Below are 26079 nucleotides of genomic sequence, written 5' to 3' on the forward strand. Positions count from 1 at the left end.
CATGCTATAAAAATAAGCAAGGTTAATAGAACATAAACTATGCCAACTATTCATATATCTCTGGCATATTTCTCTAACTGAACATATTTATGTGAAAACAAGATCATCATTTCTAGAGAATGTCTGCTGTTTACTTACCACCTACAATAATCTTTCAGATAGAAAAACCACTTATAGCTTAACTATCTATAATTTTCAAGAAAAGGATTTGGGTAGAACTGGCAAAGGTATTGGATTTTGGAGTGAGGGAAAAACATGAAACTGTAGAGCCTGAGAAACAGAAAAAATAAATTTGAAGTACATGCAAAAGCTACTAATCAAGTATGTTTTAGACTCTTTCAAGAGCTTTTAAGAGATCAGGGGGTATCCAAATTATGCCATAAGTCTCCATTTACCTGTATTAACCTGTGCTTCATGTTTTATCTTACATCAATGAGGTGTGTGAGCTTATTATAACTGCAATCCTTCAGGAGCATCAAAACATAAACACAAGGATAAAAGGAACTTGATGAGCCTAATATACTCTCTAGCTATATTAAATTGTCTATATATTCTGAAAACATTTAAAAATACATATTCTTCTTTAAAATTATGTTGTATTTTGATGAGAGGTGGAGAGTAAGAATCATTAGTCAAAACATTTACTGAACATTTTAAAGGACCTATTCAATCTGAGTAGATATGAGAAAGACACAAGGCTAGGAATTGAGGGAGAGGAAGAGTAGAGTGGAGTCAAGAATAGGAGGAGGAAGAAATGGGCAATCTAGTAGATCTCTGATGTAAGAACAGTGTGCCCTTGGGTATCTCATTAAGGTTCTCCATCCTCATTTTCTTTTTCATCTGCAAAACAGAGACAAGAAAATCTGAGAGGTCCACCCCTGAACCTTCCCTGTATATACCAGAATTTTTTTAATGTTTAAAGGGGAGATCTGAAAAAGTCCTGATCAAATATCACATTTTAAGAAGTTAATGCTTATAAATTAAATTACTCAATATCATGAGTTTTTTCCAAGTGGATAGTATTAATACTAAAATAATTCAAAATAGAAATGCGATACAGCAGCCAAATGCTTTTTTTTTTTTTCCTCTTGCAATGAAACTATATATTCTCCTTCAGATCCCTGGAGCTTAGCAGATAGTAGGTACTTAAGAAAAATTCATCAAGAAAGGAAGGAAGGAATGTAAAATGCATCTCTTGTGTTACCGAGACTGAAATACTATATGGCTTAAGAGTTAATAACATTACTTAAATAATCCCAATTTAGATACTTGGCAGTACTTTCTATACTGGAATGCCAAGACTAATCATCAATAGTTACATTGTTTTTCCAGAGCAGAAAAACTGCAACAAAATACAAAGAGGTGCCATGCTTAACAGACTCAGAGTCTGGTCATCCATATTTCCCACAGACCTCATTAAAGATTAATACTATTTTGCCATTATTATACACCTTGTTTTAAAAAAGCCAAGCAGAATTATTGCCCATGATTAAGTATATCCAAAGAAATACTGTACAGGCTAGGACAGAAAAAAGAAAACATAGGTACTATATTTATATTATCAATTTACTATTTTACAGTAGTTTTAAAGAAGTTTTATCTTAATTTTTTATTCATATACATTAACAGGCAGAGACTTGAAATGCTCAATAAAGTTGAATTGCCTCAGTTGAACCATCAGGAGCAGCAATGACACTCTTTTCTGACCTCACCATCCACAGAAGCCCCTGACCAACCTGTCAGTTTTCCAAAAGCATAGTTTCAAAACCATGGCCTTTTATAATCCTTTTTGTCTCAGTCTTCTAGGAACAGCCCTTCTAATTCATGGAAAACTTTGGTGAGGCTGGAGTATTTCTCAGCATCTCCTACATATCTGTTTCAACAATCTGGGACACATTTATTTATAAACTGCTGCCATTTTAAACAAACAGAATGTTTTTTTTTCCCCCAAAGATTTTATTTATTTATTTGACAGACAGAGATCATAAGCAGGCAGAGAGGCAGGCAGAGAGAAAGCAGGCTCCCTGTGGGGCAGAGAGTCCAATGTGGGGCTTGATGTGGGGTTTGATCCTAGGACACTGGGATCATGACCTGAGCTGAAGGTAGAGGCTTTAACCCACTGAGCCACCCAGGCACCCCAACAAACAGAATGGTTTTTAACATTTAGGGTGCACAAACCCTCAGGTAGGATATGCCTCAGGCAGTAAAAATAGGCATGACATATTTCACAAGAAAAAGAAAGCCGTGGAATATAAGAAATGGTACAATGGACTGTGGGGGAAGGGAGAGAATACTGAATGGGAAGTTCTCCCAGAGAGAGAGGCAAACCATGAGAGACTTTTAAGTCTAGGAAAAAACTGAAGGTTGCTGGAGGGGAGATGGGTAGGGGGATGGCATAACTGGATGATGAGCATTAAGGTGAGCAAGTGACGTGATGAGAACTGGGTGTTATAAGCAACTGATTAATCATTGAACTCTACATCTGAGATGGAAAAAAGAGATGTAAGTCGAAAACAAACAAAACAAAACAAAACCAGCATACAACATGCTGCATGTTAATGCCTAAAACCTGTCAGTGGACCTGAGCTGAAGGAAGAACCTTCACTTGGTTGATCCTTCCTAATTGTCCAGTTTGCATTCTGTTTCCTGCACCTTCCTCCTTCCATGTCAGTTGTGATCTCATACCAGGGGTCGGGAAACTATGGCCCTCAGAACAAATCAGTGTTATTTCTTCTCTTTGAAATGTGTCATTGGAACATGGCCAACCACTCATTTACAGTTTGTCTGGCTGCTTTTATGCTACAATAGTAGAGATAAGCACCCAAAAACCCTTGTTATCTTCTCTCACCCTTTTTAAGAAAAATTATAATAATTCATAAAAAATATTTTGATACCTATGCTTTAATTATACAATTTCTTAAATATTTTATCAACACTTGATGTCTGAATTCATGTAAAACACCGAGAACCCACTTTTCTGTATTTGTCTTCTCTAATATATGTAAATGAGTTAAGAAAATATAACTCTAAAAGAGCTAAAAGCTGTACAGAACTTTTGATTTACTTTCTTACAGAGACTAACAAATCTAAAATATTAAACATAAGAGATTTAAGTGAGCTATGTAAATATGAGTATTAAAATATTTCATTTTAAAGGGCATACCAAAAAGGCATCATAGATTCTACCATTCACTATAATTCTTATCTTTCCCAGGCTAGTAATTATCAGAGTGCTAGAAATATTATTTAACTACATTTCAAATTGTTTGATGAGAAAATGCCAGCAAAGACTTTGTATGAATAATTTTAGACAAGCCTGGATCTTCCACTGAGTACAAAATATTCACGTACTCACCTTAATTTAAATACAGGACCACACTTAATGTGAAAAGGTTTCTAATTTTAAGAATTAAGTTCTACATTGTATAAAAAAAGATTATATAGTAATAGAAAGACTACACACTGAGATTCTGGTAATTCAAATATAAATGCTAATAAAACTATTGATTTTGAGCTAGTCATGGGAAAACAATTGTTTCAAAACAGTCCCCCTTTCCTAAAAAAAAAAAAAAAAAAAAAAGTCTGTGCTAAGAGTTTTCCACATTATATCCATACACTAGTATTTTAAATATCTTTGGCTACATTCCTAGTCTATTCAAAATGCACCATCTACATTATCAGTAAAAGGTCTGTAATAAATCTCTTCTTGAGAATAATGTATAATTCAAAATTTTATCCTGTGTTAAATTCTAATGAGGTTTTAAGTACTTCTAGATTTTAGCACATTAATGCATTATAAAATCACCAGAGCAAAGAGTAATCAATCTCAACCTAGTTCACCTATAACTTAGTTTCTTCTTCCTCAAATAAAAATTATAGTAAGATTTCACCAAGATGATTTAAAAATGAGTAACAAGTGCTTGAAATAGATCAAGAAAAAAATTACAGTAAATATTTGTAACAGGGTAGGCTTGTCAGTTTTGTACTCTATTGGAAGCTCACAATTAAAAAGTGAGGTTGGGAAAAATAGAAGATATTCTCTATCTTGTAACTGGCTGAATTAATGAATACAAAGCACTGATAATAGCACTGCCATATGGCAAACAGTATACAAGTCCATATCATGACCATCAGAACCATGATCATCATCCCCATCTTAGAAATAAAAGCACACACACACACACACACACACACACAAAACCTTACCTATATATAAGCTTCCTCTCTGAGAGTCAATACTTGAGGTTAAATGGGTTTGAAATATACGCTTCTGGGTATTTATAGGGTAAAACTTTCCATTATTCAGGAAAGATTTTATCATTAGACACCCAGAGAATTAAAAACTTCTCTATGCAACAATTTTGAGACACAAGTCAGTAAAAATCCAAGGCCAGAAAAGCATAGCACAGAAACTTACAGACATGCAGGAGATTCACGTTAGCTGGAGTTCAGTATTATGTTAAGTATCCATAGAAGCAAGGTTAAGCACCATAGCACACAAAATAAGGCCTTCAACTTGCTGGCTTCTATTGTTTGAATAAAACTGACTGTCCTCGGGAAACATAATTACGGTAATGTTCATAATCAAGAGGAAGAAGTTTCATGTGGTTGATTTATAGTCACATATACTAAACTTTACATACAATTTATTCAATAGGTGTCACAGAATTAACACACAATATATAAATAATTGTATGAAATGAGTAGAGCTTTTGAACCTCAATTAAGTTTTCCACAAAACTATCACGTTATGCTTTTAGACTCAAGTATGGTTCTGTAAAATTATTGGTATGCAGTCATAAAGTAAATATCATGCACAATTTCTACTAGAGTCATCACAAACACTTTGAAAACAGGCAAGTTAGGATCAAACGGAATATAATGATGATGATACTAATAGTAACAACAATAAGTAAATTTTAAACAGATGCAATTAGGGGTCCCTGGGTGGTTCATTCAATTAAGTGTCCAACTCTTGATTTCAGCTCAGGTCATGATCTCAGTGTTGTGAATGAGTTCGAGCCCGTATTGGGTTCCAAACTCAGTGGTGAGTTTCCTTAAGATTCTCTCTGCTGTCCCTCCCCACCTTTCTTTATCCCTATCTTAAAAAAAAAAAAAAAGTTATGCAATCAAAGATACTGAGAATTGTTTCTAAAATCCCCAATCCCATAAAAAACCTATTAAACCTCTGTGGTTCTCTACCTACAAAATGTAAAGAAGAAAATAAAGGCAATTCTGCTGAGTGTAAAGATGTGGTACCTTCTGCCCCATGACCAAGCTGTAAGCCTGAGGCGTCAGTTTCCTCATGTGTAAATTTCTGTGTGAAGGCATTTTCCAAAAAACGTTACATAACTTGTATTCTACGTTCTGGGCATCATAGTCTACTAAGTGTAGGAAAGGCTGGGGCAAATTGGCTTCTTTGTTGCCTGACTACTCAGAATGTTTTATAAGTCAATATACATCCTAAGTCTCTATCAGTGCAATGCAGTAACATAATTTGCAAATAAATTTCACCATGTTGTCATTAACTCTTCTGGTGGGGGATAGGGAATTCTGGGAATCCATGTCTTAGGTTATTTCACATGCATTTCTAATATATTATGTCATTTGAGGCACACGACGACAAAGAAGGAAGGACAATTAAGGGTCTAATTAGAGATAAGTAAATTTAAATTCAAAGAGATAATACAAGCAAGTGTGATTTACCTTTAGATGTACTGAATATCAATCTAGCAATATTATTTTATGAACTGAGACAAAATTTCTTATCTTTAGGAGAATATCAACCCAGAAGTAGAAGAAATTAATGTCCCTCCCAAATAGGACATACTATTATAGTATATACAATAGCCACAATGCAGCTTACTGGCTAACTTTAAAAAATTTAAGCTTTTGGAAACATACTTCATAAGTTTAGCCAAAATGTGGAGGCACTCTATGACATTAACGTACCAAGTATTTGGTATTTGATATTCCTGGAATATTCTGTAATAATCTATATTCAAAGTTTTCTTGGGAGAGACTGGTGGCTGGAAGACAGGGGTAAAATAAAGCTTTTCAAACATAAGTAACTTTTCTGAAAGGACAGTCAGCTACTAGTTCTTCACTGGCAATCTTCATGAGAGACTCTTTAAAATTCTTAAATTAGTAACTGCACATTTAAGTGTCAAAACGCATTTTGCACATGATTCATTTAAAATTGCAGAGACATACATAGTCATGTATTCAATCGCTTATGTGAGAGACCTGGCCTCAACACCAAACCTTTCCTGGGAAATTTCATTATGGTATAATTTTCAACCCAGAGAAAGTGATTCTTATTTTGTTAAAGCACATCCCCCACACCCAGACACGTACACACACTTCATTATGAATTTTGGGAACTTGAAGAAAATATGAATTATTGGGGAAATCTTTTCACCAAGATCATGACTTATAAAAAACATGATTCCTCAGATTTGAAGTACTTTATTATGCTGTTAATATCCAATTAATCTGGGCACCAGGATATTTTTAATTCTGTTATATTTAAAAATATTAATATCCCCCTTTTAAAATCACTTAATTATGCCATTAAACTTCATTATGGTTTGACTCAAATTGTTTTTGCTTCATCTGCAAGGATTTAAAGACAAAACAACTATACTATTCTAAGATTTTTATTAAAGTTACACTCACACTTAACATTAAACAAATCATGATTTTAAACTATGGTATTAAATTCTAATAATTTTGACATTTTATTCTCCAACTCCTTGTCATTAATATACAACATTTTGTTTCAAGCATTTTCAAACAATAAGCTATAAATGTTCCTTACCACTATTAAATGTTGATGTATTAATTTTCGATTTGTTGTCATAATGAATGACCACAAAGTCAGTGGCTTAAAACAATACAAATTTATTATTTCATAGTTCTATTGGTCAGAACTCATACAGATCTCATTGAGCTAAAGGCTCTAGGGGAGACACTACTTCCTGCCTTTTACAGCTTCTAGAAGTTACCCACATTCTTTGGCTTCAAAGTCAGCACTAGTTGGTCACATCTTTCTCGCTTCGTATCTGTCTGATTCTCCTGTCTCCTTCTTCCACTTTTAAACACTATTGTGAAAATACTGAGTCTACTCAGATTACCCAGGTTAATATCCCTTCTTTAAGGTCAGCTGATTAGCAACCTTATTTGAATCTGCAACCTTAATTTTCTTTTGCCATGTAAGGTAACATATTCACAGGTTCCAGGACTTAGGACCTGGATATATTTTGGGTGGGGGGAGGGGCACTATTTTTATTACCAAGTTGACTATAAGCTATATTTTATATGCTGCCAGTTGGTATCTGTGTTTATCATCAAAGGCATTTCTGTATAAAGAATGCGTAGTAGATAAAGGCTTCAAATAACAAGTAAAATAGCACATGCTTTGTACAAAAACATGAGGACAAAAGCCTTAAGCAACTTAGCATCTTGTGCCTAAATAACCATTTTAGAAATTTTAATAGAATCCAATGAATTTTACACTCATCTCATTTGAAATCCTAAAACTGGGATGATGTCACAAGTGACACCCCACCCTCTCCTATAAAGAGGCAACCCCCCAGTTTTCATTCACCTGATGCATGCCACATGCTCTCATCTATCTCCTTATAAATATTCAAGGATTCACCTTTTAAATCCAACCTTCTATCGGTAGCCTGATATAAATATGTGTGGTTCCAAGAATACTCTGACTTTGTCATCACACATACCTGTGTTCTGTGCTATCTCTACCAAGCATGGCCTTCATACGACAGACACCATTATGCAGTAGTGGCTTAATTACCTGCATTCAAGAATTAAACAACAGGACTTCCCTTGCGAAAAAAAGTATGAATTGCCCCTACTTAAACCCAGTTGTACTCTAAGCTCTTTGATGGTCGGAACATGTCTGCCTTATTTCAGTGCCTTCCACCAATCCCAGCATGTACTACAGACCCAAGAAAGCATTATTCAAGAATTAATTAAGGCATAGTAACATAGTAACTCCAGCTTTCTGCCATTTTTGTCTTTACTTGCCTAACAAAATCTCCTATTACTCTCGTTATGCAAGTTCTGCTTCAGTTAAAAATCCAAAATGTGGTCATATTTTACAAATATTTATTTACTGCCCATTATGCACAAGGTTTCTCATACCTTTGAATTAACACAATGACAGTTTAGTTCCTGCCCTCATTCATCTAACCGTGGTCTTTCAGATTTTTTGATCCTAGTACATTTGATGTTGATATTCATTACACAAAGCATCTCTCAATCCCCTCACACAGAAATGATGAATCTCTTCTAGTCCTTAAGACTGTCTATTCCGCTTGCCATTCATACTACGTCCTGTCAAACTTACTATATACACACTGCATCTCCCCCAGTGCAATTGCTTATATAACCGTTTGAAGTTATTTTTGCACATACACAACATTTTCAGCATAGTTGGACATACACACTTTTTTCTCTTAAAAATGCAATCTTCAGGGGTGCCTAGGTGGCTTGGCCATTAAGGGTCTGCCTTCAGCTTAGGTCATGATTCCAGGGTGCTGGGATCGACCTCTCCAATGGGCTCCCTGCTCAGTGGGAGGCCTACTTCCTCACCCACTCCCCCAGCTTGTGTTCCCTTTCTCACTGTCTCTCTCTGTCAAATAAATAAATACAATCTTTAAAAAAATACAATCTCCACAAAAACTTGGGAAGGATATGTTTTCTACTCTGAAACTATAATTTTCATTTTTATTGAATGTAATTCTTTTCTATTTATCAATAGTGGAATATTTATGCATTTCTGGTCAATAGAAAATATTTAGAGTACGATTATAAAGTAAAACTGGGATACTAGGGGGAGATACACAGTAATTATTATTCTGCAGATAGACAATATTCATTTCAATTATCTCTGTATCCTAGAGAAGTTATAAAACACTAAGTTTCCATCCAAGGGGTAATGAATATAATCTGTTCTCCCTAATGATGTATCAGCAATAACAGACATATGCAGCAATCATCATATAGCTGACCTTTTAACAATGTGGGGGTTAGGGGTATCAAACCCCTGCCTAGTTGAAAATCTGCATATAACTTTTTTTTTAATTTTTTTATTTTTTTCAGCATAACAGTATTCATTATTTTTGCACCACACCCAGTGCTCCATGCAATCCGTGCCCTCTACAATACCCACCACCTGGTGCCCCCAACCTCCCACCCCCCACCCCTTCAAAATTCTCAGATCGTTTTTCAGAGTCCATAGTCTCTCATGGTTCACCTCCCCTTCCAATTTCCCTCAACTCCCTTCTCCTCTCCATCTCCCCTTGTCCTCCATGCTATTTGTTATGCTCCACAAATAAGTGAAACCATATGATAATTGACTCTCTCTGCTTGACTTATTTCACTCAGCATAATCTCTTCCAGTCCCGTCCATGTTGCTACAAAACTTGGGGATTCATCCTTTCCTTCTTTTTTTTTTTTTTTTTTACAGCTTTATAAACATATATTTTTATCCCCAGGGGTACAGGTCTGCGAATCGCCAGGTTTACACACTTCACAACACTCACCATAGCACATACCCTCCCCGATATCCATAACCCCACCCCCTCTCCCAACCCCCTCCCCCCATCAACCCTCAGTTTGTTTTGTGAGATTAAGAGTCACTTATGGTTTGTCTCCCTCCCAATCCCATCTTGTTTCATTTACTCTTCTCCTACCCCCTCGACCCCCCATGTTGCATCTCCTCTCCCTCATATCAGGGAGATCATATGATAGTTGTCTTTCTCCGATTGGCTTAGTTCGCTAAGCATGATACCCTCTAGTTCCATCCACGTCGTCGCAAATGGCAAGATTTCATTTCTTTTGATGGCTGCATAGTATTCCATTGTGTATATATACCACCTCTTCTTTATCCATTCGTCTGTAGATGGACATCTAGGTTCTTTCCATAGTTTGGCTATTGTAGACATTGCTGCTATAAACATTCGGGTGCATGTGCCCCTTCGGATCACTATGTTTGTATCTTTAGGGTAAATACCCAGCAGTGCAATTGCAGGGTCATAGGGTAGTTCTATTTTCAACATTTTGAGGAACCTCCATGCTGTTTTCCAGAGTGGTTGCACCAGCTTGCATTCCCACCAACAGTGTAGGAGGGTTCCCCTTTCTCCACATCCTCGCCAGCATCTGTCATTTCCTGACTTGTTAATTTTAGCCATTCTGACTGGTGTGAGGTGATATCTCATGGTGGTTTTGATTTGTATTTCCCTGATGCCGAGTGATATGGAGCACTTTTTCATGTGTCTGTTGGCCATCTGGATGTCTTCTTTGCAGAAATGTCTGTTCATGTCCTCTGCCCATTTCTTGATTGGATTCTTTGTTCTTTGGGTGTTGAGTTTGCTAAGTTCTTCATAGATTTTGGACACTAGCCCTTTATCTGATATGTCATTTGCAAATATCTTCTCCCATTCTGTCAGTTGTCTTTTGGTTTTGTTAACTGTTTCCTTTGCTGTGCAAAAGCTTTTGATCTTGATAAAATCCCAAAAGTTCATTTTTGCCCTTGCTTCCCTTGCCTTTGGTGATGTTCCTAGGAAGATGTTGCTGCGGCTGACGTCGAAGAGGTTGCTGCCTGTGTTCTCCTCGAGGATTTTGATGGATTCCTTTCTCACATTGAGATCCTTCATCCATTTTGAGTCTATTTTCGTGTGTGGTGTAAGGAAATGATCCAATTTCATTTTTCTGCATGTGGCTGTCCAATTTTCCCAACACCATTTATTGAAGAGGCTGTCTTTGTTCCATTGGACATTCTTTCCTGCTTTGTCGAAGATGAGTTGACCATAGAGTTGAGGGTCCATTTCTGGGCTCTCTATTCTGTTCCATTGATCTATGTGTCTGTTTTTGTGCCAGTACCATGCTGTCTTGATGATGACAGCTTTGTAATAGAGCTTGAAGTCCGGAATTGTGATGCCACCAACTTTGGCTTTCTTTTTCAATATTCCTTTGGCTATTCGAGGTCTTTTCTGGTTCCATATAAATTTTAGGATTATTTGTTCCATTTCTTTGAAAAAAATGGAGGGTACTTTGATAGGAATTGCATTAAATGTGTAGATTGCTTTAGGTAGCATAGGCATTTTCAAAATATTTATTCTTCCAATCCAGGAGCATGGAACATTTTTCCATTTCTTTGTGTCTTCCTCAATTTCTTTCATGAGTACTTTATAGTTTTCTGAGTATAGATTCTTAGTCTCTTTGGTTAGGTTTATTCCTAGGTATCTTATAGTTTTGGGTGCAATTGTAAATGGGATGGACTCCTTAATTTCTCTTTCTTCTGTCTTGTTGTTGGTGTAGAGAAGTGCAACTGATTTCTGTGCATTGATTTTATATCCTGACACTTTACTGAATTCCTGTACAAGTTCTAGCAGTTTTGGGGTGGAGTCTTTTGGGTTTTCCACATAGAGTATCATATCATCTGCGAAGAGTGATAGTTTGACTTCTTCTTTGCCGATTTGGATGCCTTTAATTTCCTTTTGTTGTCTGATTGCTGAGGCTAGGACTTCTAGTACTATGTTGAATAGCAGTGGTGATAACGGACATCCCTGCCGTGTTCCTGACCTTAGCCGAAAAGCTTTCAGTTTTTCTCCATTGAGAATGATATTTGCGGTGGGTTTTTCATAGATGGCTTTGATAATATTGAGGTATGTGCCGTCTATCCCTACACTTTGAAGAGTTTTGATCAGGAAGGGATGCTGTACTTTGTCAAATGCTTTTTCAGCATCTATGGAGAGTATCATATGGTTCTTGTTCTTTCTTTTATTAATGTGTTGTATCACATTGATTGATTTGCGGATGTTGAACCAGCCTTGCAGCCCTGGAATAAATCCCACTTGGTCGTGGTGAATAATCCTTTTAACGTACTGTTGAATCCTATTGGCTAGTATTTTGGCGAGAATTTTTGCATCTGTGTTCATCAAGGATATTGGTCTGTAGTTCTCTTTTTTGATGGGATCCTTGTCTGGTTTTGGGATCAAGGTGATGCTGGCCTCATAAAATGAGTTTGGAAGTTTTCCTTCTATTGCTATTTTTTGGAACAGTTTCAGGAGAATAGGAATTAGTTCTTCTTTAAATGTTTGGTAGAATTCCCCCGGGGAAGCCGTCTGGCCCTGGGCTTTTGTTTGTTTGGAGATTTTTGATGACTGTTTCAATCTCCTTACTGGTTATGGGTCTGTTCAGGCTTTCTATTTCTTCCTGGTTCAGTTGTGGTAGTTTATATGTCTCTAGGAATCCATCCATTTCTTCCAGATTGTCAAATTTGTTGGCGTAGAGTTGCTCATAGTATGTTCTTATAATTGTCTGTATTTCTTTGGTGTTCGTTGTGATCTCTCCTCTTTCATTCATGATTTTATTTATTTGGGTCCTTTCTCTTTTCTTTTTGATAAGTCTGGCCAGGGGTTTATCAATCTTATTAATTCTTTCAAAGAACCAGCTCCTAGTTTCGTTGATTTGTTCTATTGTTTTTTTGGTTTCTATTTCATTGATTTCTGCTCTGATCTTTATGATTTCTCTTCTCCTGCTGGGTTTAGGGTTTCTTTCTTGTTCTTTCTCCAGCTCCTTTAGGTGTAGGGTTAGGTTGTGTACCTGAGACCTTTCTTGTTTCTTGAGAAAGGCTTGTACCGCTATATATTTTCCTCTCAGGACTGCCTTTGTTGTGTCCCACAGATTCTGAACTGTTGTGTTTTCATTATCATTTGTTTCCATAAATTTTTTCAATTCTTCTTTGATTTCCTGGTTGACCCATTCATTCTTTAGAAGGATGCTGTTTAGTCTCCATGTATTTGGGTTCTTTCCAAATTTCCTCTTGTTATTGAGTTCTAGCTTTAGAGCATTGTGGTCTGAAAATATGCAGGGAATGATCCCAATCTTTTGATACCGGTTGAGACTTGATTTAGGACCAAGAATGTGATCTATTCTGGAGAACGTTCCATGTGCACTAGAGAAGAATGTGTATTCTGTTGCTTTGGGATGAAATGTTCTGAATATATCTGTGATGTCCATCTGGTCCAGTGTGTCATTTAAGGCCTTGATTTCCTTGTTGATCTTTTGCTTGGATGATCTGTCCATTTCAGTGAGGGGAGTGTTGAAAATCTGCATATAACTTTTGATTCCCCCAAAATTTTACTAGTAGTCTACTGTTGACCAGAAGACTTATTTATAATATAAACAGTCTATTAATGCATATCTTCTACATCATATGTATTACATACTACAATCGTTCAATAAAGCTAGAGAAAAGAAAATATTAAGAAAATCCTAGGAAAGAGGAAATATATTTACAGTATTGTATCTATTGAAAAAAAAAATCTGCATATAAGTGGATCCTCAAAGTTCAAACCCGTGTTGTTCAAGGGTCAGCTGTACTAACAATAATTTAATCCTATCACACTTGCCATCACTAGGGAATGGAGCAAAGGCAATACAAAACAGTTACAAATAGAATTAAAAAAAATTGCAAGATGTATATGTTATATGGAAATCTCTAAGTTTTTCTGTAAAGCTTATGAAGGTGTTTTCTGTAATATTTTATGGTATTAACACAAAAAGGGCACAAAAATTTTGCATGTACATATAGAGAAGGGTAGCCCTTCTTGGAGTATTTTTTTTTAACTTAAAAACCTTAAATTAAATGACAATAGGTGTGTGGCCCAGACTAGGCAGACTGTGCCCAAGAGAATGGGGCCAGGTGCCAAGTGAAGTAGGATTTGATCTGCAAACCACTGTCAGCTCTTTTTCTAACCCTTCCAATAAGTAACAACACTGTGTCACCTCAGGAGAGGGAAGTGATGCAAACCTCTGAGTTGGGACAATTCTCTTGCTATTGTTGGTGTTCTTCATTTTCTTGCCAACCAATATTTCAGAAAATGTCCTTTAAGTCTTTCTTAAATAAATAAACCTGCCAAATACAATAAAAAACTAGTTGATATGCTACAGTGAAACAAGTGGATAAGCAGTAACTATGTCCAAAATGTCTCACTTCATGCACAGGAAAAAACAATTTTAAGTGGTAAACAAAAATAAAGCCCTCTCAGTGAAGTTTCTGAAACATGTTAATGTGCCCTTTAGACTTGAAGCAATTGGTATCCAGAAAAATGAATATTGCATGTTAAGGTCAGTAAAGCCTAAAATTTAATTTTAAAGTTTACTCTTTACAAGTCTGAAAATTTCCTGCATTTTATTTCCTTTATACTTATCTCCAGAAAGGAAGAAAACTAATCTTGCAGCAGCCCCTCCATTATCATAAGCAGCATTTTCTAAGAGTCATGATGACTCTGATAACATTGCTCTAAGCAAAAGCAAATGAAGAGCACACCTAAATCATGATTTCATGTATGCACAACAAAACCAGAATTTAGAAAAACAAACATGGGCTTTAAAAAAAATAGATCTACATATGGTTTCTTTCCCCGCATCACCACAAACCAAGTCATTGGTGATCTGGAAGGAACTGAGTTGACTCAGATTCACCTAGGATGGATTCCAGAGTTTAAACACACACACATACACACCACACTCACTCTCTCTCATCCCATCTCTCTCTCTCTTTCTCTCTCTCTCTCTCTCATGCTTCAAATGGAGTCACCTATACTAGGCCAAGTCACCAAACCAGGGCTTAATACTAACCTACTTGCGATCTCAGCCTCCCACAGAAACATAGTCTTAAGAGATCAGTCAGGATTTTTCTGGTCAACACCAATGAGGTCATCTGTCATAGGGGCCCCTCTCCATTCCCCTAAAGGATGATGAGGTAATCCACCCAAGGAGATCCTTTCTACTTACCCTAAGGTAAGCTGACCTTACTTGGAATAATCTTTTCTTTTCTTTTGCTAATTGTCCTGTCCCATAAAATCCTTCCATTTTGTACAACTCCTCAGAACTGCCCTTTACTTGATAGACTGGCTGCTAATTCATAAACTGATTGATAAAACCCACTAGATCTTTAAAATTTACTTGTGGTTTTATTATTAACCACTAAAAATCTCTATTTTAAATGCCTTCCAGAGAGGCCATGAAGTAGTGAAATTGAAACACCTGCATCCTGTCTTGCCACAGCATGGAAAGACAGACCAAGGCTATGATAATATTATGAAATGCCAGATCTACAAGAGCATTCTGCAGGGAATGCACCGGAAACATGCAGATAGCCCTCCCATGTCAGTGCCCCTGGTTTCTCACTAGGGTCATAGAAGCCCTGAGAATAAACATGATGTCACCCGAGGTACAGGCAGTGTGTTCAGTACTGAGAATATCAAGAACTTTATCTAGTATTCTCCATTTTTTCAAAATTTAGCATTCAAGCCTAACATTTTTATTTAGAAAGACAATATATAGTATCCCTATTTACTGAGATAGTTCCTTAGGAGACCCGCAAGTTCTAAATACATCTATCTAATCATTTAGCCCTTTAAATAGAATCATCAAGTATTAATAGAAGCTCATTTCACCTCATTGGGACATTCTACGCAATAGAACTGGTGCAATTCAATAGAGTGCTTTTTTGAGCCACCATTACTTAAAAACATTTTATACTTGAATAAATACTTTAAATGAGCAAAATGACTGTTTAATAACAAACTTATCAAAAACTCTGTATTGTACAATTTCAACAGAGTACTTTAGGAACTAGGTTTTACGTAGTAGTGTTATTTCCCCTCAATTTGGGGAAAATCAGTAACTTCCTTTGTGCTTTAGAATTTTTAAAACTTACTTTAACTATTAAAACAAACACCTTGGGGCGCCTGGGTGGCTCAGTGGGTTGGGGCCTCTGCCTTCAGCTCAGGTCATGATCCCAGGGTCCTGGGATGGAGCCCCGCATCGGACTCTCTGCTCGGCGGGGAGCCTGCTTCCTCCTCTCTCTTTGCCTGCCTCTCAGCCTACTTGTGATCTCTGTCTGTCAAATGAATAAATAAAAATCTTAAAAAAAATTAAAATAAAATAAAACAAACACCTTTCTGGGGCACTCAGTGGGTTAAGCCTCTGCCTTCGGCTCTGGTCATGATCCCAGGGTCCTGGGATTAAGCCCCACATGGGGTTCTCTGCTCAGCAGGAAGCCTGCTTCCTCCTCTCTCTCTCTCTGCCTGCCTCTCTGCCTACTTGTGTTTTCTCTGTCTGTCAAATAAATGAATAAAATTAAAAAAAAAACACCTTTCTGTCTTATTAAGGAGGGTATTATTGATAGTAATAGAATGGCCAAAAAAAAAAAAAAAAAAAGATTGATGACTGTTGGGTGGAAGATGCTGAAGTGATCCTGGTGACAAATCACCAGGTGGAGGATGCCAAATGTTAGGACTGAAGCTGAATGAATCCTTTGTCATACCTTAAAAGTTCTTAAATTTTAAATTGCTTTAAAATCACTCTTTCCATCTCACTTCAAATGCTCTGACTTAATGTGAGCAGGGGGCATGGCCTGCCTCTTCCTACTTGCAATGCAGTGAGCCAAAACAGAACAGAAACAGAACTCAAGGTTTTCACCTCCAGGAATATAACATAAATACATTTATTGAGCCCTGGTTACGTTTAACAGACTTGATTCCCCATGTGAATTGTGAATTGTATGTGGAACTACATGCTGAATGTAAAGGGATGCTTTTATATATCATGTCCACGTATTGATAGTAACAAGATTAATCTTCAGCCACACCAGAGTAAAAATGTGTGCCTGAGTATTAAATATATCATCACCGATAAAATAATTTCTTCTTTGATTTGTCAACCAGTTTAGAACTAGAGATCACATTTTGAGATTTTCTTGTTCTTGAGACCTTATAGCAAAACGTGATAGTCTTTTTAATGTAGTTTCTTTGATTAAAGCTTTTCTATATTAATATTTTACCACTGATTCTCACTTATGAATCCAAAAAATGTTATCGCATTTGAATACTAAGGGTGCTGCTTTGGGTTCATTGTCCTAATTATGTTTTCTACCAAACCATGGGCCAGCAATCACCATCATACATATTCCACTATATCAACTGTCCTCTCATTTCAGTCCTGCAAAAATTCCTGCAAATCATATTCCTGCAATTTCCAGCCAGGTGATCAGTGGATTCACGTCACTTAACAGGTTATGGACCAGTTCCAACATTGCTGAATCTAATGTGGTGAGTCACATGACAAGTTCCTTACCAGCTATGTATGGTAAAAACACAAGATAAATTTAGGAAAATTACAATAAACAAACAAATGAACAAAAATGGGTCATTTAACCTCAGTTAGTTTGAAAGCAATAGTCTCCAGGATATGGGAGAGATGTAAGAGGAAGTCAAGGGGAGGGGACAGCATAAATGAATATGATTAAGGGCAATATAGGTCCTGTACAAATTTCTTTTTTTTTTTTTAAGATTTTTATTTATTTAATTGACAGAGATCACAAGTAGGCAGAGAGGCAAGCAGAGAGAGAGGAGGGGAAGCAGGCTCCCTGCTGAGCAGAGATTCCGATGTGGGGCTCGATCCGAGGACCCTGGGATCATGACCTGAGCTGAAGGCAGAGGCTTTAACCCACTGAGCCACCCAGGTGCCCCCCTGTACAAATTTCTTAAAGACTAAACCAGTGTTTATAAATTAAGCACACAGAAATTAAGTTAAACTTTGTATATTCTTACTGAGTTAATGAGAAGGGAAAAGTAATCACTAGATATTTATGCTATCTGGAACTTACGAAGTGTGTTTGGGTTAGTTTACTAGAGCACTGGCCAAGGGTCAGACTTAAAAATAGCTCTAGGATCAACACTCATTCTCATTTTATCTCACTCACTTTATCTCCATAACTGTCACTGCTCAGAGTTAGACAAGCTTTTGGCCAGTTTTGGCCATACTTGTAGTTTGCAGCCAATTTCTGTGTCTAGGACAGACATTGGCAACTCTGTCAAAGGACAGTGCCAAGGGCTTAACATCCTTTTTTGTGGCTTGCATAAGTGAAAGGAAGAAAATCTAAATATGCTCCTAGTCTCAAGAATCAAGTGGCACAAGTTTGGACCACACAGAATCCTTCCTCAGCTGACCTCTGTACTTTCACTTGATTTTCCCCACTCCAAACTCGCCCTCAGAAACCAGATGCTCAGATGTCACTGGTGGCATCTTGGATGATCACAGAGGCACTAAAAGGTACAGCATAACTTAAGAATGAACTCATAAAATGATAGGTCTACAGCTAAGAAAATTCCATGTCATGTGGAATACTTTTGCTGCCATCAAAAGATGGACATTTTATGGCAAGAAATCCAGTCGTTACGTCAAATGATCATGATAGTGCTTTTTGTTGTTGTTTTTACTTTTTTTGGGGGGGTCCCAGAACCCTAAGAATCTGATGAAATCTGTGGGTCTTCTTGTAGAAGAGTGTTCGCATAGAGACACGGAATTTTCCATATGATTTTAGGGAGCTCACAGATCCCCTGAAAGGAAGCCAACCAAATAAGTTAAGAAACTCTCATCTAACCCAAACCTTTCATTTTACAAATGGCACAATAAAGCTCCAAAAGGGTGACGTCTTCTGCCCAACACAACACAGCAAGTTAACAGCAAAGACAAGTTTTTCACTCTACATCCAATGCCCTCAGAGACTCAGATTAATTCTCTTGATCACAAAGACTTCAAAGCAAGTCACAGGAAGCTTCTGAGAAAGAGAAGAAATACTTCTAGTGCTTTCTGAGGCACCGGGAAATCTTTCAGGGCACAAATGCTCCCCCAAAACGCCCAAGGGAGACAAGAAGTGAGACTTGTAAGCATGTTCTTGTTATTCTGATTTGGAGACACAGACATGAGGAAGATAAGGAACTAGAATTAAAGGAAGTACTTGGAAGGACATCTAAGAGTTGGGAGAAGATTCTCACATGGAAACAATATGTTCTGCAACAAGTCAGCATTAGGGTAAAACCAAGTCATATGAATACTGTCATTATATTAATAAGATAATATTAATTAAATTTCTAAAACAGAACACATGTGTGAGCTTCCCTTCTAGATGTTCCCTTTTCCCCGAATCTTCTTCGCTAGTCAACACTGTCTCCACCAGCAGTGGCTGGAAGGCTGCAGCCCACACCATCCCAGCCCTCCAGAGCCCTTTCCCCCCATCCCCTGCTCCCTCCCCATCCTTGGCCCTCTCGTTCTCTAAGACTTCTACTTTCTGCTCCTAGTGGGTGTCTCTTGACTCCATCTTCCATGCTCCCTCCCGTTCCTCCCACACTCACATTTCACCTGGCCTTACCTTCTTTCTACTCATTTCTCTTTCTATCTCAATTTATTTTCAATTCATCTACCAAGATGCTTTGAAAGTGATCTTTCTATAAAGCAATATAATTGGGGTACCTGGGTGGCTCAGTTGGTTAAACCTCTGTCTTCAGCTCAGGTCACGATCAGGGTCCTGGGATCCATCCCCGCAACAAGCTCTCTGCTCAGCAGGTAGCCTCCTTCCCCCTCTATCTCTGCCTGCCTCTCTACTTGTGATCTCTCTCTCTCTGTCAAATAAATAAATAAATCTATCTTTTAAAAATATAAATAAATTATAAAGCAATGTAATCAAATTACTCTCTGGCTAGAACACCTTCAGTGGCTACCCATTACGTACAAACTTCCTTTGAAAGTTTTATGCGATTTCAAAAATATTTTCAACATGTCATACGATACTTCTTTTGTATGGTTGAACACAAAACAGAATGCTTGTTTAATATCACTAGATTAGTAGAAATTGTATAACAAAAGTTATCTCATACGGTCTTTATACTCATTTTTTATGTAGAAATAAAGTGTTCCTCTCATGGAAAAAGGATGGATGCAATTGTATTGCTATATACTATTTAAAAAAAAAGATTTAGAGTATATTGCATATTAAAATGTAGACTGAACTTTTATTCTGTTACATAATGAAAAACAGATTTAAAAAATACTATTATACCCTGAAATTTGCATTTTCATATTTTGAGCTAAAAAAATCGCTGGTTTATTTTTTATAGTGATATGTTTTATGCTTAAAAGTTAAGAAAAAAGAAAAATTATTCTAGACTACCATTTGCAAGGACATCTCCAGAGTGACATAAATCCCAGAAATACAGTCTCATATTCCAGGGGCTTTAGACTCACCAAATAGGTCATGATGACATATCAGCATGGCACCCAAGGTCCTTTTGAACACCCTGTACCATTTATGGACCCTTCACTCTACTGCTATCACCTAATTTGCAGTCCCCCAGATCCCATGTCCTTGGACACACTTTTTTTTTTCTTCCTGTCATGTCACTATGATTTTCCTTTTTGTAAATATTGATACTTCTAGTCATTGTTCACACCCCCAAGTAGGCTCATCTCTTCTTTCTGAAACACCTCCTTTTTGCTACCCATCTAGTTCATGTATTACACGTGACTGTCTCCAGATACAGTTCCCCTTCTGAACTCTAAAGTCCTAGGTAGGAGGGAGCCCAATACCAAACATGGGATGGGGGAAATGAATATATATGAATATATTTACAAATGCACAGTTAATTTGGGAAAGTAAGCAATTGGAAAGGAGGTATACGTAAAATAGGTAGAGGTGAAACTCTCAGTATAACATGGCTTTTTATCTCAAGATACACTCTTCTTCTCTCCTTAAGGAGGTTTGTTGGTTCTGTATAAGACATGTTAAATGAACTTTGCAGTTTATAATCAAATCTACAAAGCACAGGGTAACCTGGACTATTAATATGACAACCCAAAGTCAGATTTTTCAAAAATCTCTAGGAGTGGAATACTGCTCTTAGAACAGTGTGTTTCTCTTTTCCATTCATTGTATCTGTGTCAGATATTGTTAGCTGTCCACTAAAGACTTTCTCCTTCCTTCTCTCCAGCAGAAAAGTGTAGCTGAGACATGGCTGCTGGCTGACCATTTTTCCTAGCTTCCTTTGGTACATGCTTGGCCATGTGATTCATCCCTCATTGCTAATGGACTGCAAGAAAAATGTGAGCAACTTCTATTTGACTAGCTAAAGAGGAAGTCTTTGGCCCAAGGATTATGTTCTTTCCTTTCCATTTTTATTTATAGGTGTGGCAACCAGTGACTTAGGAAGTTACACACAGAAGTTACACACTGGCATGACCTGCATGAAACAGAGCTGCTAAAAGACCCAGACTGTTACCCAAGACAGAAATAAACTTCTGTCTTATTTGAGCCACTGCTTCCAGATGTCTCTGTTAGAGGAGCTTAGCCTTTACCTGGACTGATACAGTATCAAGAACTAAAAGACTACAAATGTTTGTATATTCCTATATCTATTATATTTTTACCCAATTTAAATAAATCCTCAAAGCAGAACTTTTAAAACTAGCAAATATTAATATTTATTATGAGAAACTCATTTTCTAAAGTATAAAGACTTTGGAGAGCTAATTTTGTAAGACCTGATATATAAAAAAGTTAGCTTTGTATCTGTATTAATAAATGATTTGCTGACAAGGGTAAATGAACTTTTAAGTAGAATGGACATGATAAAATTTCCTATAGGAAGCCCTGTAGAAAGAGGAATGCAAAGATGCTAAAAAAGAACCATATAATACAAACCCCAATAAGCTGATGTTTTCCAAAAATGGTTACATTACCTTAAAAATCTTTGAAGTTTGAGTATAACTTCTGAGTCATTAAAAAAAAAAGACTGACAATTTCTTTTGTTACACGTGAAATATGCAATTATTTTTTTTAAAGATTTTTTTATTCATTTGACAGATAGAGATCACAAGTAGGCAGAGAGACAGGCAGAGAGAGAGGAGGAAGCAGGCTCCCCGCTGAGCAGAGAGCCCGACACGGGGCTCGATCCCAGGACCCCGGGATCATGACCTGAGCCGAAGGCAGAGGCTTTAACCCACTGAGCCACCCAGGTGCCCCTGAAATATGTAATTATTAATGGAACATCAGCTCCTCAAAAGACACAGCAGTGAAAATACAAGATAGTTACTTAAAATCTAGTTTCTCTAATTTTCAAGGTGACATCATTCAGAATAAAAAATTCCATTTTTGTCTCAATTATGCATTTTTTGTAATTAGTTCCAGAAATGAACCCTGTAGGGTTTCTGTTCTATTTTTATGGCCAAAGTTTACTCATTAAAAAAAAAAATAGGGCTATCAAGAAAAAGTGATTTTCTGTAGGAAAGTATTCAAAGAAGGCAATTTTTTGCTATTACAAATAAATAGGTAAAGGATAAGTCATTTTTGAATACTCATGTCCTAGCATTTTTAAATGCAGTGAGAAAGACATAATGGACAGCTCTACAGCATCATTTCTGGTATTGCTTTCATGGCTTTACATAATCTGGCTGCCTTCTGTAAAGCAGACTTTGCCTCCTTGGGGATGCTTATCAAGCCACCCCTCTAAGGGTTCCGGCTGCGCCCTGGCACCAGCAGGGTCCTATTAGAGAGCTAAATCACGAGGTCTGGTAGTTTAAGTAAGTAAGCCCCATTAAATGAGAACTGGACTGGCTCTACTACTGTCACATTTTACTTCTAAGTACCAAGTGGTACAAGGCTTCCCAGTTGGATATTGACTTTTATGTCATTCTTCTTAAAATTTGCCTCTTTATTTCAAAGAGAAAGTGCTAGCCATTAGACAGGAGCTTCCTGAACTTGGTACCAAGTTACAAAGTACCTGCTCCAGAATCATCCTTTCTCCATGTATCCCTTTACCCACAACAGTGTCCCTTCTATCACTGTCCCTTGAAGTCTCACTGCTTAACTATGTATCCTACTGCTTTGACATCCTTATGCTGAGTATCTCTTTCCCCCGTATTGCCACCTTCTTAACTTCTCCTTAACATCAGCATGTTTTCCCATCCTAGAACAATAAAAATCTCCAAAACCTGCCAGTCTCCCTCAGGCCCATCCTTCCTGCCTGCCTCTTCATAGGTATCACCACGGTCTTCCAATTTCCCAACGCTCAGACTCAGCTTCCTGCCACTGGACTTGTCCCTAGCAGTTACACTCCCAACAGCTCTTGTCAAGGTGTCCACTTTCCTACCTTGTAAAACAAATGTATGAAAATACTTATCTAGACAACTTGTTGAGAATCCCCCTGCAAAAACCAACTTTGAGCAAATCATTCACTATGTAATATCTGCATATCAGACAGCAGGTTCTAATTACATTGTTACAACCGACTAATGGTACGTGGAGGTGCAAAATGTTGCAACCTGTTTTGGTTTGGGGGGGCTGCATGTCCATTTTAGTATTTGGTAATGTTAACCAATTCTTTTTAATTGAAATGTCCTTTTGTCTTAGCTTCCACAATATCCTACTTGCCTGATATTTCCCCTACGTGTATGGTTACATCTCAGCAGGTCTCTACTCCTCAACCCATCCCTTAAATGTTGCCTTCCTTGGGACTCTGTCCTAGATGTCATAGATAACACCTATGACCATATTCTAATAATAGTACTAGCAGATACGGTTTCTCTTACTCTCACATTTTACCACACAGTTTACATATGTTAACATAACACAACCAATCCTCACAACAACTCTATGAGGAGAGTACTATTTTTATTCCAGTTTTATTTCACTTTCAAAAATGTAGTTAAGTTCTGAGCTTTAAGCAGCCTGTCCATGGCCATGGACAGACCAGCGTCTGTGGCAGAGCCACAGCTCAAATCAGATATTTACTTCCAAATGTCCTTGTGATGTTTCCCATAACCTTACTGTGACATAACTTCAAGTCTAGCTCCAAGTCAACACCCTAAGCCTTATCCACACTGCCTTTTGGACTTTCAATCTTAATACATGACTCTGGTGTATCTTCACCAAATACAGCTGACTTTTCTATAACGTCAACCACATGACCGGCTGGACATGCACATGTAAAGCCTTTGGTCAACAGAGAGCCTCAAGTGAGATCAAATGTATAAGCCCAGGCCTAAACACAATCAAGATGAATGTTAATCAAGTTAAAGGGAAATATGTTCTGACTTCATTTACATAATATGGTTTGAATACTTAATTTAAATATATATTTAATTCCTACCTTTCCAAGGTGAAAATAATGTTTTGGAATACTTTATTAATTTGTGATGCCAGACATCAGGTCATTTAGAGGAACTGAATTCCATGAAAATTCAGAATACACGTAATATTCACTTTTGTTTAAGCATGTGATTCATGCAGAGCTACTGGCACCACTGGGTCTGCACACTGATTAACCATCACAACACAGAAAGGCCCAGACCAAAGATCATTCACAGGGGAATATATGTATTTGCTCCAACTCAGGAAGAAAGAGTAGTAATAAAAAATGTCCAGGGGCACCTGGGTGACTCAGTGGGTTGAAGCCTCTGCCTTTGGCTTGGGTCATGATCCCAGGGTCCTGGGATTGAGTCCCGCATCAGGCTCTCTGCTCGGCGGGGAGCCTGCTTCCTCCTCTCTCTCTGCCTGCCTCTCTGCCTGCCTCTCAGCCTACTTGTGATCTCTGTCTGTCAAATAAATAAAAATCTTTAAAAAAATGTCCATTTTAGGTACACAGATTTATCAAAAAGTGACTCAGTCATGGCAGCTGGCAAAATGACATTTTACCCATAACAGGTATGCACATGACCGATGCAGAAATTCTTATCATTTTACTTTTAACAAGACCTGTGCCTTGTGTATGACTTTCAGTTGAGCTTTGCTACTCTAAAGATGTTTCAGTTTCCAATTCATCATGTCTAGGATAGAACTCATCATCTGTTCCCTCAAACTTGATTCCTGCCTTGTGTCACAATTACAGTAAAAGAACCCATCATAAACTAGAAGTCCAGGCAGAAACATGGGTATCATCCTCGATTTCACCCTCTTGACAATACCAAAATGTTTTTGTAATATCATCTCAGTGTTTTGATTGTAGCAGTCTTGTGAGGCTGTATTACCTTAATTTTATAAATGAAGATATTTATGTTCAAAGAGTTTAAATGCCCTGCCCAAAGGCACAGAATAGTTATGATGTTTATTTTGTGGTGCGTCATTTAGTTAATACATTTATACACATTATCTTATTTAATCATTACAACATTCATGTGATTAAACTCCTTTTTTCTCAAATAAGGTAACTGAGGGCATGGAGAGAGAAAGCCAATCATTTGAGGATATGAACCAGGATTTGAACTCAAGTGTGTCAGCCTTAAAAGCTTTTCTTTATTATTCTTGCTCTCAGTAATTAATCTCACTGAGTAGGGATCTAAACTCCATTTGTTTTCCCAGTGGGCAATCATTCAACTGATCAAATACCCCAGTGGTAGGACGTTCACTTTAATTTGGTGCTAAAAACTTCATAAGAAAGAGTGCTTTACTTTAAAATTTTTTCTCAAAAACAATTCTCAGTTTTGCAGAGTTTGTTAAACATCGCTGATACTTTAGTGATTGAGAAATTTATAATGTATTTCAAACTCATTGTTATTAAATACAATTTTCTATAACAGTGCCAGAGCCTTATAGAAAACATAGCAGAACAGAAAGAACACCTAACATAGAGCAGACTCTGGAAGCTACTTTTATGTAGAATGATTTCAGAAGTTTATTTTCTCATCATTTTCTTTCTTACCTTAAGATATACAATTCTTCTCAAGCATCTTCTCAAATCCTCTCTCCAAGAAAAACCCAACCATCTGTATATTTTTAATTAATTAAGGCTGTAAGTTTTATTTATGATTACATACGACAAAAGAGGAACACTGAGAGATTAAATGATCTAAGTAATACAAATGAACTAGCAATAGTACTAGGAGCATAGTGTATTTAAATTCGTCTTATAAATTAAGTCCAGATACTTGATTTTTGACATGTAAGAAAGGGCCATATTTCTAAAATGTGTTCAGCCATCATCAGTTCCAAGAACTAGATCAATGCCATAAACATATTCTTGCCATTGAAGAGCAACATGACTGGTTATGCTGTAGGAGCAATCCATGGATACGACCATCACACACGAGACGGCACCAATTAATTCACTTCCTATGTTCTTTTTGTCAGATGGAGCCCACATGCAAATGCATAATCAAAAATAGCCATTTCCTTAGAAAATACTTAGGATGAGGTTTTGAAAATGC

General features: G+C 37.1%; 1 protein-coding gene across 1 annotated transcript in view; it reads right to left on the bottom strand.

Annotated features, from left to right (window-relative positions):
- CRPPA (CDP-L-ribitol pyrophosphorylase A) overlaps positions 1–26079 on the bottom strand; it is a 301401-nt gene that overhangs the window by 33119 nt on the left and 242203 nt on the right. The window lies entirely within an intron of this gene.

This window comes from Lutra lutra, chromosome 11 (assembly GCF_902655055.1).
Source record: "Lutra lutra chromosome 11, mLutLut1.2, whole genome shotgun sequence".
Lineage (NCBI taxonomy): Eukaryota > Metazoa > Chordata > Mammalia > Carnivora > Mustelidae > Lutra > Lutra lutra.